Source organism: Tupaia chinensis, unplaced genomic scaffold (genome assembly GCF_000334495.1).
Source record: "Tupaia chinensis unplaced genomic scaffold, TupChi_1.0 Scaffold146346_2, whole genome shotgun sequence".
NCBI lineage: Eukaryota > Metazoa > Chordata > Mammalia > Scandentia > Tupaiidae > Tupaia > Tupaia belangeri.
The window spans coordinates 183068-195012 of record NW_006206203.1 but is presented as its reverse complement, the minus strand read 5'-3'; the positions used below and the strand labels follow the sequence as shown (position 1 = coordinate 195012).

Below are 11945 nucleotides of genomic sequence, written 5' to 3'. Positions count from 1 at the left end.
CCCTGGCGGTGGCGGCTTCTTGCGCAGGACAATATGTTCAAGAGAATGGCCGAATTTGGGCCTGACTCCAATGGGAAAGTGAAGGGGATTACCATCATTAAACCCATAGTTTATGATGAGGTTGCTGGATATTTGGGGAAGAAGATGGACACACCTATCAGTGGACAGTCTACGTGAAGCCACATAGAAATGAGGATACGTCAGCATATGTGAAGAAAATCCAGTTTAAGTTACATGAAAGCTTTGGCAATCCTTTAAGAGTTGTTACTAGGGACTAGCAGGTGGCATGGTGGTTAAAGGCACTGGATTCCCACATGGCAGACCATGATTCAAGTTCTGGACTTGGTGGCTTGCTCTCTCACTTTCCCTCTCTCTCTCTCTCTTTCTGTCTGATCAAACTGAAAAATAATATAATGGTAATAAAATTAAAGTTAAATAAAATATTTTTAAAAAGAGTTGTTACTAAGCCTCCATATGAAATTACTGAAACGGGATGGGGTGAATTTGAAATAATCATCAAAAAATTTTTTCATTGACCTTAATGAAAGACCCATAACCCTGTATCATTTACTAAAGCTGTTTCAATCCGACACCAATGCACTGCTGGGAGAAAAGACAGTGGTTTCAGAGTTCTATGATGAAATCTGAAGACCCAACAGCAATGATGCAGCAATTACTAACATCTCATCAACTAGCATTAGGAGCCTATAAACACGAAACAGAATTTGCAGAACTCGAAGTGAAAACCAGAGAAAAATTAGAAGCTGCCAAGAAAAAAACAAGCTTTGAAATTGCAGAGCTTAAGGAGAGATTAAAAGCAAGTTGCAAAACTATAAGTTGTTTAAAAAGTGAAATCAGAAAACTTGACGAAGATGATCAGACGAAAGACATATGAACAGTTCTGAAGAAAATCTGGTAGAAGACTAAAGTGAAAATAAGGATGATTTTAATGGAGAAATGGACTTGATGCAAATGCTGTGATATTTCTCAGAGGAACTGCACATGTACGTGTTGACTTTGGATTTCTCAGCAAAGGGGTCAAAAGCATTGGTACTATTCAAACACTCTGTAACCAGACGTATATGTGTATAGTAGGAATAGATGCGGTACAGACCAACCCAACTAGGGAACGTCTTTGACGTTAAGCACAATTTTAACAACTTTTTATTGCAGTATAAGTGTAGGATATCAACAGGTATCAAAATTTCATAATAAAGTATAACTTGTATATATTTTGTATTTCTCTAGTAGTCAGAATTAGTGATAAAACTGGCATGTGTATTTAATTTCTTTAACTTCTTAACTGTCCCATGCTCCCTTTTGTATATGATGTGCCCAGTAAGTACTCAATAAAAGCAGTTCACAGATGCAAAAAAAAAAGAACATAGCAGAAATTATGATTTGTAAATTCAATATTACAACAGCAAGAGTCAGGTTCCTGAGAAAGACAAGGTTTTTTATATTCTGAAAATTTATTCTTAAATATCTATTAGACCCAAAGCCCTCAGAGTCCATAGGAGAATGAATTTTGCAAGACATAGGAGCCATTCTTCTTCAAGGAATCCAGTGGTTGAAAAAGCAATCGGAGAGGAGGGAGGAATGTGAGAGAGAACAGTGATTCCTAAATCCCCCCAGAGAGGTCTGGGAGCCAGAGAGGGTTGATGATCTGTGTCCCTCTGCTACTGAACCCATAGTATGGTCTGGGAACCAGTATGCCTGTCCATGAGGCTTGCCAAGGAGAAAGGCTTTCTACAGGTGATTTTTATCCAAAGAAGGAAAGCAGGCTTGCTCAAAAGACTGGCTCCCAAAACATGTTGGTGAATGGGATTTTGCTGAAAAATAATTTTCACCCAAGTCTTTAATCAAGTGCATATATGCAAACGAAGAATTGGAACTTGGGCAGCTTTGATTGGTAAACTTAAGCAGCAGGCCCATTGGCCTATTACTAAAACTGGTACTGTTCTGATTGGCCACTCTACTACAGCCAACATCCCCCCTCTCTGTGGGGGTCATCAACTTTAGGTCATTCAGCTTTCCCAGTCTAAGAGGAAGCAGCTTCCGTTAAGCCCCTTGCCAACATTGGGCGGCGACATTCAGTTAGCAACCTCAGGAGAATAAGTCAAGACTGAGGGCCTAAGCTAGCCTCTGCTTTGATAAGCCTGACCCTCAAGAGGCCTGGATGGTACCAGAATTCCCCACGGGCCTCTGAGGAGATGGGAAGAGGAAAAAAAGGACTGGCCTGACAGCCAAGGTCACTATGGTGAGGGATGAGATGACCCTGTGAGAGTCAGGGTGGACTGTCTGGGTCACGGCAGGCCTCTGTCTGTATGGAAGAGCTGAGGTGGGTTATGACACCCTCATTTGGAACAAGCAATAAAAATAGTGAGCATTTCAGGGGAGTTTTAGGCATCCATGCTGAAGTTGGAGCATTGCTATAGTGGGTTTTGCTAGCTAGGGCTATGGTAAGGAGGATATTGGTGAAAGAATTATTCTAATTACCCATGAGCACACTATGCCCACACTCTGGGTACCAGAAATGCAAGAGCACTCCCAAATTTTAAAAAATGAAATTGTAAAGAATATATTCTCCCCCCTCTCTTCTCCTTCCCTCCCCGTGATTTTCAGGTGAGTGTGTGAGTCTACCCATTGAATTGTCAGAAAAGTCATGATATATTTCTCTATGCTTTTCTATACAAAAATGTGTCATGAGTTTTCCTACAACCCAATAGATGGGCTAAGGAGCAGAAGGTGCTGACAGATGGGAAGGAAAGAGCAGGGTCAAAGGTTCCAGGTCTCTATGGGGTCAGATGGCTTCTGTGGCCAAGGAGGGGTGTGCTCAGAGCCTTCCTATGGACAGGCTCTGGGCTGTGGCCATGGAGGTGGTAGCTACATGGAACCAGAGAAGAGAACAAAGCTATAGAAAAGGTCACCGAGGATAAAGAGGGTCATAGAATGGAAAGGAGAACCATGAGTCTGGTGCCAATGACTTCCATGAATACTAAATTATATTGTTCTGCTTGCTTTGTTTCCTATAAAGCATACATATAAATTTCTCTTTCCCAATTTCTCAGCTGACAAAAGGAGCTATGTTATATTTGAAAGATTTTGTTTTTAAGCAGTTAAAGGTAGACACAGGCTGCCAGGGGAGTCTGTTCAGTGTATTTTTACTTGACATTCAGAGTAAGGTTGCAGAGAAAGCTTTTTATTCAACACGAATGTCTTTTTTTTTTTTAAGTCTCCAGAGAAATGGCTACCCAGGAATGATTTTTCTAAAACTTGTTTTCATTTTCCCTGTGCCAAACCATGTACTCCTGAGAGAAACCAGGCCTTCCCAGGGAATCCAGACTCAGTGCTCATTGTATCCAATTCTGAGAAAATTAACATTTTTCCTACTGAGGGGAGCAGAGAACAGGCTGCGAGACAATCCATGTTGACTCCAAGTTAATCTTTAGATTTACAGGTTAGGTTGTCATTTCTCTTTAATGATGTAAGTATCTGACACTAAGCTTTCCTGTCAAGCTACAAACCTGGCTTTATTCTACCTGGAAGTTTGTAGCTCAATATTTTTCTGAGGTCTGTAGAAAAAGGAAAAAAAATCCAGCTGGCCATGGTAAAACGCACTCTGCCCACTTCCTCCGAAAGTGTTGAGAACACTGAGGTAGCTCTTGTCATATTGAATATGTAATTCTGCCAATCGAAGGCAGATTTTTATTTATTTGTTTTTCTAAGAATGTCCACTTAATTTCCCCCATTTTTATTTTGCTTCACTAACTGATATTTCTGCAAAATTGGAGACTGTGTTGGCTCTAGTCTAGTAATTTACAGGGTGGAGGGAGTCCATAAAAGCAAAAAATTGATCCCTTTGATATAATAGAGTAAATCCATGCTACTAAAGAGAAATTCAGTGGAAAATCAAGGATAATGTAGACTGGTGTATTTAATCTGGACTCTGGTCTTACATGTATATCATAAAGCAGAATGTTATGATTACAAATTACTGATAGAGTTTAAAGGAAGATTTTGCTAGGACTACTTTCCTATCTCCTTGGAATTTTCAAAAATGATAAGGAGGGGTTTACTGCAGCTTAGAGACCCTTCTGGTAAAGACTGGTAGGGTCTCTTGAGTAGGAAGGCTTCTATTACCCTTTAAATCAGGTGCAGTATTTTCCTGTTACCACAGATTTAGAGAATTAAGACACAAACAACACACAGAGGGCCAGACAGTGGCGCAGTGGTAAAACACAATGCTCTGAGAGGCTGACCCACGTGCGAAGGTTCTGAGTTTGTGTCCAGAGACCTCCCTTAGTGTGTGGGATGCACGTGGCCTTGGGACAAGGCTGACAGGATAGGGGCGGATCATGCTGTCAAGGCCCTTTTTAGAGGTACCTGTCTCTCCATCTGTCTTCCTCTGTCTCTCTCATTCATGGGAGAAAATAAAATTTACACACGCACACACACACAAATTGACTATCTTTAGTTTTAGAAATCTGACATTCAAAATAGGAATTATAGACTAAAGTCAAGGTGCTGACAAGTCCATGTTCCTTTCTGGGAGATGGAAAACCACGTGCATCCCTCCATTTTCAAAGCACACCCCTCCTTCTTCTCCTTCTGTCATCAGATCTCCTTTTTCTGTTGTTGACTCTTTCTCTCCTGTAAAGATCCTTGTGAATAACATCGGGCCAACATGGATAATGAGATAATCTGCCGTACTCAGGATCTTAACCATATCAGCAAAGTCCCTTTTGCCATGAAAGGAAACACTCACAGGGTTCAGGATAGGACATTGGTATGGTTCAGTTAACCAGCAGGACTGGCCACACTTCTGCAAACCTGGGGCGGAGCCCGTCTTCAGTCGCCTCAGCAAGATTAGCCTGGGCTTGAGCTCTCAGAGGTCCAGGCTTCTGCCACGCCCCATCGTCAGTGTGCCTTCGGCCAGATCCTCCACCTGCACCACTCTGCTCTGGTTCTGCGTCATCTGAGCAGCCAGGGCATAACTGAACAGCTCAGGGGGAGAGCTCTCAAGCCACTGCAAGGTAAGTGCAACCCAAACATAATGGATGTAGTGAATAGAAATGGAGGGCCACATAACCAAAATGAACTTTTATCTCCCACTGTCTCTTTAAAATGTGTCCAGGGAAGGAGTGAGCTTGCCCCACCCCCATTAGTACCTGTGTCAATGGATGCACTGTTAATGCTTCAAGCAGGACAAGTTTTGGGACACTAGAATGTTTGGTATCCCAGGCCTTTGCTCTCTAGATGCCAGTAAAATCCTCCTGGATGATCATTTTGACAAGACACACACCCACACATTTCCTAACGATCCCTGGAGAGGGGTGGTATTGTAGGAAAACTACTGAGGGGAGCAGAGAACAGGCTACGAGACAATCTATGTTGGTCCCATGGCTTATCTGTTCCCTCTAAGCTCCTCAGGGAGTTTGTTTGGGTTCTCTTTAGGTCACACACACAGACTCTAGTCATTAGAATGCCTGGTTCAGGACCAGTAGTTGGCATAGAGGTGAAGGCAACTGGATCCCACACAGCCAACTATATGGTTCAAGTCCCAGAGCCAGAAGCTTGGAAAACATGCTGGGCATGTGTGCATGAGTACCCAAAATCCCTGGAAGGGAAGGGCTTGCAGCATGGCCATTTTCACCCCCTCTACCCTCATGAGTGTTTTCTCATTCTCTCTCTCTCTCTCTCTCTCTCTCTCTCTCTCTCTCTCTCTCTTGCTCTGTCTGTCTCCAGCAAGCACACACATCCTGCAGCCAGAAAATAAATAAATAAAGAATGCCTGGTTCAATGTGAAAACCAACACTGGAGGATTTAGGGCTGCAGCTGGAGAAAGCTGCATTAGGAAAGGTGACTGGGACCATTAGTTGGCATTATGGCTATGTCGCTGGATTCTCATGTAGTCGCCCGCGGTTCAAGTCCCAGACCCAGTGGCTTAAATTCACACTGGGCACGTGCGGGTGCATGCCCAAGATCCTGAGAGGAGAATGGAGGAGAAGGGATTGCGGTGTGGCCATCCCCCCTGGCAGAGTGATTTTTCACTTTCTGTCTCTGTCTCTGTCTTTCTAGCAAGCAAACGCAACCTATAGCAAAAACCTCTCCAAAAAAAAAAAAAAAGAAGAAAAGAAAAGAAAGGTGATCTACCTCTGCTTTACTCTGCGCCTCATCCCCAGCTTACTAACTTGAGCAGGCAAGTACTGGGAAAAGGGTGTCAGAGAACTAGCCTAATTTCTTGACGGCTTGATCACAACCAAATTTCCTTTATGGGGGCTTCTGTGGGTTTTCAGAGTCTATCACTGGGAATCTCTGGCATGGCTCTCAGAAGCACAGGATGTAGGCCATCCTCAAGGCAATGCCCCCGTGTTCCCTGGTTCCTAGTAGCCCTGCCCTCAACATACTCACCACACACAGGGTGCACCTTCCTCTCCGCAGGAGGTAAAACTTCAGGCGACTGCTTCTTCACTTTGCACATAGTGGTCCAGAGCCTCAGTATGGAATGTCCCCTCCATTGCAATAGGTGCTTAGCCAAAATTCCCATTTTAACATTTCCTTGTGATCAAGACTTTAGATGATAATTTCAAAACAAAAAAAAAAAACCTTGGAGCTGATTCTTCAATAGCTCAGAACCCCGGATGTCAGTGTCCATATTAAAAAGTTTGTGGAAAAATGGAATTAAAGTATGAGTTTATTTTGGTGCAAAAACATTTCCAATCCAGACACAGTTTTTTCATAGTATATATTTTCCATGAACTCTTTGAAGCCACCTCATACACGCAGCTCATTTTTATAACCTGATTCCTTTTAAAGCTGAATGTTGAAGATGGTCCTTGAAATCTCCTTTTATCTGGAAGAATGTTTAGGAAGTTTTTTTCCCTTTTTATTAAAATTCTGAGTTTTTCATTTTGTTTCTTTCCCTTGCTATTAATTATTTTTTAAGAATTATTTCATTTTATTAATTATTATTATTATTATTTACTTTGACCAGAGAGAGAGAAAGCAAGCCACCAGTCTGAGACTCGAACTGCAGTCAACCATGTGGGGAGTCCTGGATCCCAACCACCATGCCATCTGCTGCTTCTCACCTAGCTACTAATTCTTAAAGCTCCTAACCCTGCTGCTTTATATTCCAGTCTCTTCAAAATAGAGGTTTCAGGGCCCACAGATAACTTGTCATCTGTCTTTTGGCTTTATAGAATGTTTGGACCACAAAGGGGTGACTGGTTCACATATGATGAGAATATAATGACCTGTTTCACAGTAACTGCTACTGCATGACTACGTGTAGCACTTCACAGCTTACAAGTATGTGTACATACATGTTCTCCTTCCATCCTTACGAGACAAAGACGGGGCAAGTCCTGTTTTAAAGATGAAGTAAGAGGGACCCAGCAGTTAGCATAATGGCTATATCAATGAACTCCCACTAGTCAACCGTGGTTCGAGTCCCGGACCTGGTGGCTTAAACTCATGCCGGGTGCGTGTGCATGCATGCCCAAGATCTGAGAGGAGAATGGAGGAGAAGGGATTGCGGCGTGGCCATCCACCCTGGGGGGTGATTTCTCACTTTCTGTCTCTCTGTCTCTCTCTGTCTTTCTGGCGAGCGCATGCGCCCTATAGCAAAAACCTCCAAAAAAAAAAAAAAAGAGGAAGTAAGCGAAGGCCAGACAGAAAAGAAGGGGGGACCTAATGTTTACTGAGTGCCATTATATATATTCTGGGTGGGTTTTTATACATGTATTGCCTTCCTTAACATTCACAGTGACTACACGATGTAAGAAGCATTATCATTTTAGGAATCTAAGGCTCAGAAAAATGAAGAAATTTACCCAAAGGTAAGTTTGCCTTCAGGATGCATGCTCTTTTTGCTGTTCCCATACATTTAACCTTCTCTCTTGAACTAGAACTCGAACAGTTTCCCTTGAAATACTTTGACATCACCCCCATGTTGAAAAAAGGCTTGGGGTGTTTTCGTGTCTGTTTCATTGAATTCCAATGCCGGCAGAAGGCCAGATGGACAAAGAGTGGACTTTCACAGTTCCCAATTCTGGCACTTCAGGGTGAGTGAAAAGGAGCAAGAATCTGAGAAGACAGCAGTGCAAGGCATCACAGGTCTTTGTAAAACCAGAACTTTGGGACCAATCAAGCCAAGATAAACACTGAATCATTTGGAATGAGACAAACACAATCTCCTCCCCTCCGTATTGCTCATTAGGAGCCTGGAGCACAAAGCCCACAAGGCTTTTGGTGTCAGGTTGAATTCCAGAGCACGCCCATAAACATTTCCAGAGACTTCCCTTTGCCTTTTGTCAGCTGCACATTAAACAGCTTCCTCAGCACCGGCCCCTTCTTCTGCAGATCTCCTGCTGGGCAGGGCCTTCTGCCCATGAGTTCTCTTTTTCTTTTTAATTTTAGGAAACCCTTGTTAGCTCCCTTTGTTTCTGAGTTCTGCTCTGCCCTGAAAACTCAGCTTCCTGAGCCCTTTGTATGCTGAAGTTTTAGAGCCCTCCTCTACTCTTCTACCTGGTGTAGCCCTTCCTAACGATCAGTGTTCTTTGTTGCATTTATGCGCAAAGTCAAGGCTTTATAAATCATTGAGTAGTGGCAAAGAACTATACAGAACAAGGTCAAATGATGATGTTTTACTGGGCACAGGAAATTCTTAAGTGAACAAAGAGTAGGACCAGCAGATGGTGTAATGGTTACCGTGCTGGACTCCCATGTAGTTGACTGTGGTTCGAGGCCCAGACCCGACATCTTAAAATTCATGCCAGGTGCGTGTGCATGTGTGCTCAAAATCCTGACAGGAAACAAGGAGAAGGGACTGTGGCATGGCCATGTCCCCGAGGGGCGAGTTCTCACTTCCTGTCTCTCTCTGTCTCTCTGGTGAGCACACACACTCTATAGCAAAAAAACTCTCCAAAAAAAGAAAGAAAGAGGACAAAGAGCAGTATTATTTAGCAGTGGTGATGTGGTTACTTGCACACAAAGTGGGAAGGGCTGGGAAGTGCCATTCAGAGGACACTACCCGAGAGAATGCAGTTGTATTGGGTCATCAGGAAACTGAGGACACATTTTTGCGTAGAAAAATATGTCCAGACTTTCCCGAGGACCTAATATAACTAAATAATGGGAGGACATTAAGAAAAAGCCAAGGCATGTGTTGAATCTGAAGAACCACCCCCCAGAAGGAAACCTCTTTCTGAACTCTGCAACTGCACTTCAAAGCAATTTTATGGCACCAATAATACTATAGATGGTCCAAATAATCAAATTGACGCTTGTGGCTTTTAGCACAATTGCCGATGGAGAAAAACACTCAAATATCATGGTAAGACCCTGTTCCCAGCTACCGTTTTCCATCAATGTCATTAAAGCACAGAGTTTGGGTTTGCAGAAATAGGTCTATACTGTCCAGGGATAGACTTCACTACTGCTTGAGCGAAGACTCTTACAGTTTGTCAAGAAAAAGGCTTAGAGATCCTGCTTTCAGTATGGGGATTTATGATTAACGAGGAAACGTAACCACTTAAAGGCTGGTATGTTGCTAAAAGCTCATGCTCTGAAGTCAAGCTGGTTGATTGAATTCCAGAGCACGCCCATAAACATTTCCAGAGACTTCCCTTTGCCTTTTGTCAGCTGCACATTAAACAGCTTCCTCATCCTTGGGACCAGAAGTTAGCGTAATGGCTATGTCGCTGGACTCCCACGTAGTCGACTGCAGTTCGAGTCCTGGACCCGGTGGCTTAAACTCACACCAGGCGCCTGTGCATGCATGCCCAAGATCCCGAGAGGAGAATGGAGGAGAAGGGATTGCGGCGTGGCCATCCCCCCTGGAGAAAGGTGATTTCTCACTTTCTGTCTCTCTGTCTCTCTCTGTCTTTCTGGCGAGCACACGTGCCCTATAGCAAAAACCTCTTCAAAAAATAAAAAACAGACTCCACAGACTAAAAAAGAAATTTACAGCATATTTATCTGAAAAAGGATCCATATTCAGAATATATTTAAAAAAGTGTTACAGATCCCCCCCCCAAAAAAAAGAAGAACCACTTTATAATTTTTATTTTATTTTCCTTTTTTTGGGGGGGGGGGTTGCTATAGGGCACGTGTGCTCGCCAGAAAGACAGAGAGAGTCAGAGAGATAGAAAGAGAGAAATCACCCTCTAGGGGGCATGGCCATGCCACAATCCCTTATCCTTTATTCTCCTCTCGGGATTTTGGGCATGCACGCACACATACCTGGCGTGAGTTGAAGCCACCAGGTCTAGGACTTGAACTGCGGTCGACCACATGGGAGTTCAGTGACACAGCCATTATGCTAACTACTGGTCCCTTATTTTTTTTTTTTTAAGAGAGATTTTGCTATAGGGTGTATGCGCTCGCCAGAGAGATAGAGAGAGACAGAGAGACAAAAAGAGAGAAATCATCCCCCGGGTGGATGGCCATGCTGCAATCCCTTCTCCATTTTCCTCTTGAGATTTTGTGCACTCAAGTAATGGGCCTGGCATGAATTTTAAGACAGGTTTAAATTTAATTTTAAGGTTCGGAACTTGAACTGTGGTCAACTACATAGTAGTCCAATGACATAACCATTATGTCATCTGCTGGCCTTTATTTTCAGTTTTTTTGTTTGTTTGTTTGTTTGTTTGTTTGTCTTTTATAGGGTATCACTAATGTCACCACCCCCATCTCAGCCTTCCAGGTAGCCAGAACTATAGGTGTGTCCCACAAAGCCCAGCCTGTAGGGGGGCCAGAAATTTAACCCTAGCCTCCTATGTGACCTCAGCCTGCCATGTAGCAGCATCTACCAGTCTGTGCTACTGTAGCTGAGTTCTGATTTTTTTAAAAATGGGTAAAAAACTAGAATAGATCTTTTTCAAAAGAAGACGTACAAATGGACAACAGAATGTAAAAATGTGCTCAACATCACTGGTCACCAGAGAAATGCAACAGTGACATCTATCACACCCTACAGGATGACAGAACAGAAAGACTGACATGCTAAATGCTGGCAACGATGCAGAGCAACTAGAACTCTCGCTTGCATAGAGTATAAAATGGTAGAATAACTTCAGGAAAAAAACGACAGTTTTTCATAAATGTAAATATACATTAACCAATGCAACAATTATATTAAAGAAAACTCAGTTATCCTTTATGGTCTTGATAATCAAATGTTTTGGTCAATACACAGTACTAGTTTTCATTTAATCAATGCACAATAAAATAAACTTAGTGTGAAATATATATATGTATGTATATATATACATTAACCCTATGGCCCAGAAATTACACTCCTTAGTATTTATCCAAGAAAGTTAAAATATATATTTCCCAAAAGACATACACATGAATGCATATAGGAGTACTAAGCCCTAAAGTAGACATAATCCATATGTTCACCAACAGGACAGAAGATAAATCATGGTGCATACCTATAATGAAATACTACTTAGCCATAAAAAGAAACCAACTATTGACACTTGCGACCACATGAATGACTGTCCTTTTACTAAAGTAACTTACTACGTTAAGTAAAAGAAGCTAGACACAAAAAGACTTTGTATATGAAGCACTAAGATAGGCTCCCTATTCTGTAGTGCTTTTGGTGCAAGAACGACTGCCTGGAAAGAGGTACTTTTCTGGGCCACAAACATGGTCTATCATGTTTTGGTTGTGGTTACATATATGCACACACTTTTCAAAACTCAGAGAATTGAACATTTACCATCTGTGCATATCACTGTGTTAAATTATACATCAACATAAAAATAACTTGTTACTTGATATTTTATCACTGTTAACAAGTCATCAGCAACCCATAGACGCCATGGAGAACAGGACAGGATTTGCAGCTGTTCAGGCTCTACCAGCAGCTCTGAGATTTTGTGGTCCCACTAGAACTGAGCGCCTGTTTCCTCGTCTAGTGACAGTAC

General features: G+C 42.4%; 1 pseudogene; it reads left to right on the top strand.

Moving 5' to 3' along the window:
- Nucleotides 1-6: 6 nt before the first annotated feature.
- LOC102489249 (YEATS domain-containing protein 4-like) lies at nt 7-895 on the top strand (annotated as a pseudogene).
- The last annotated feature ends 11050 nt before the right edge of the window (nt 896-11945 follow it).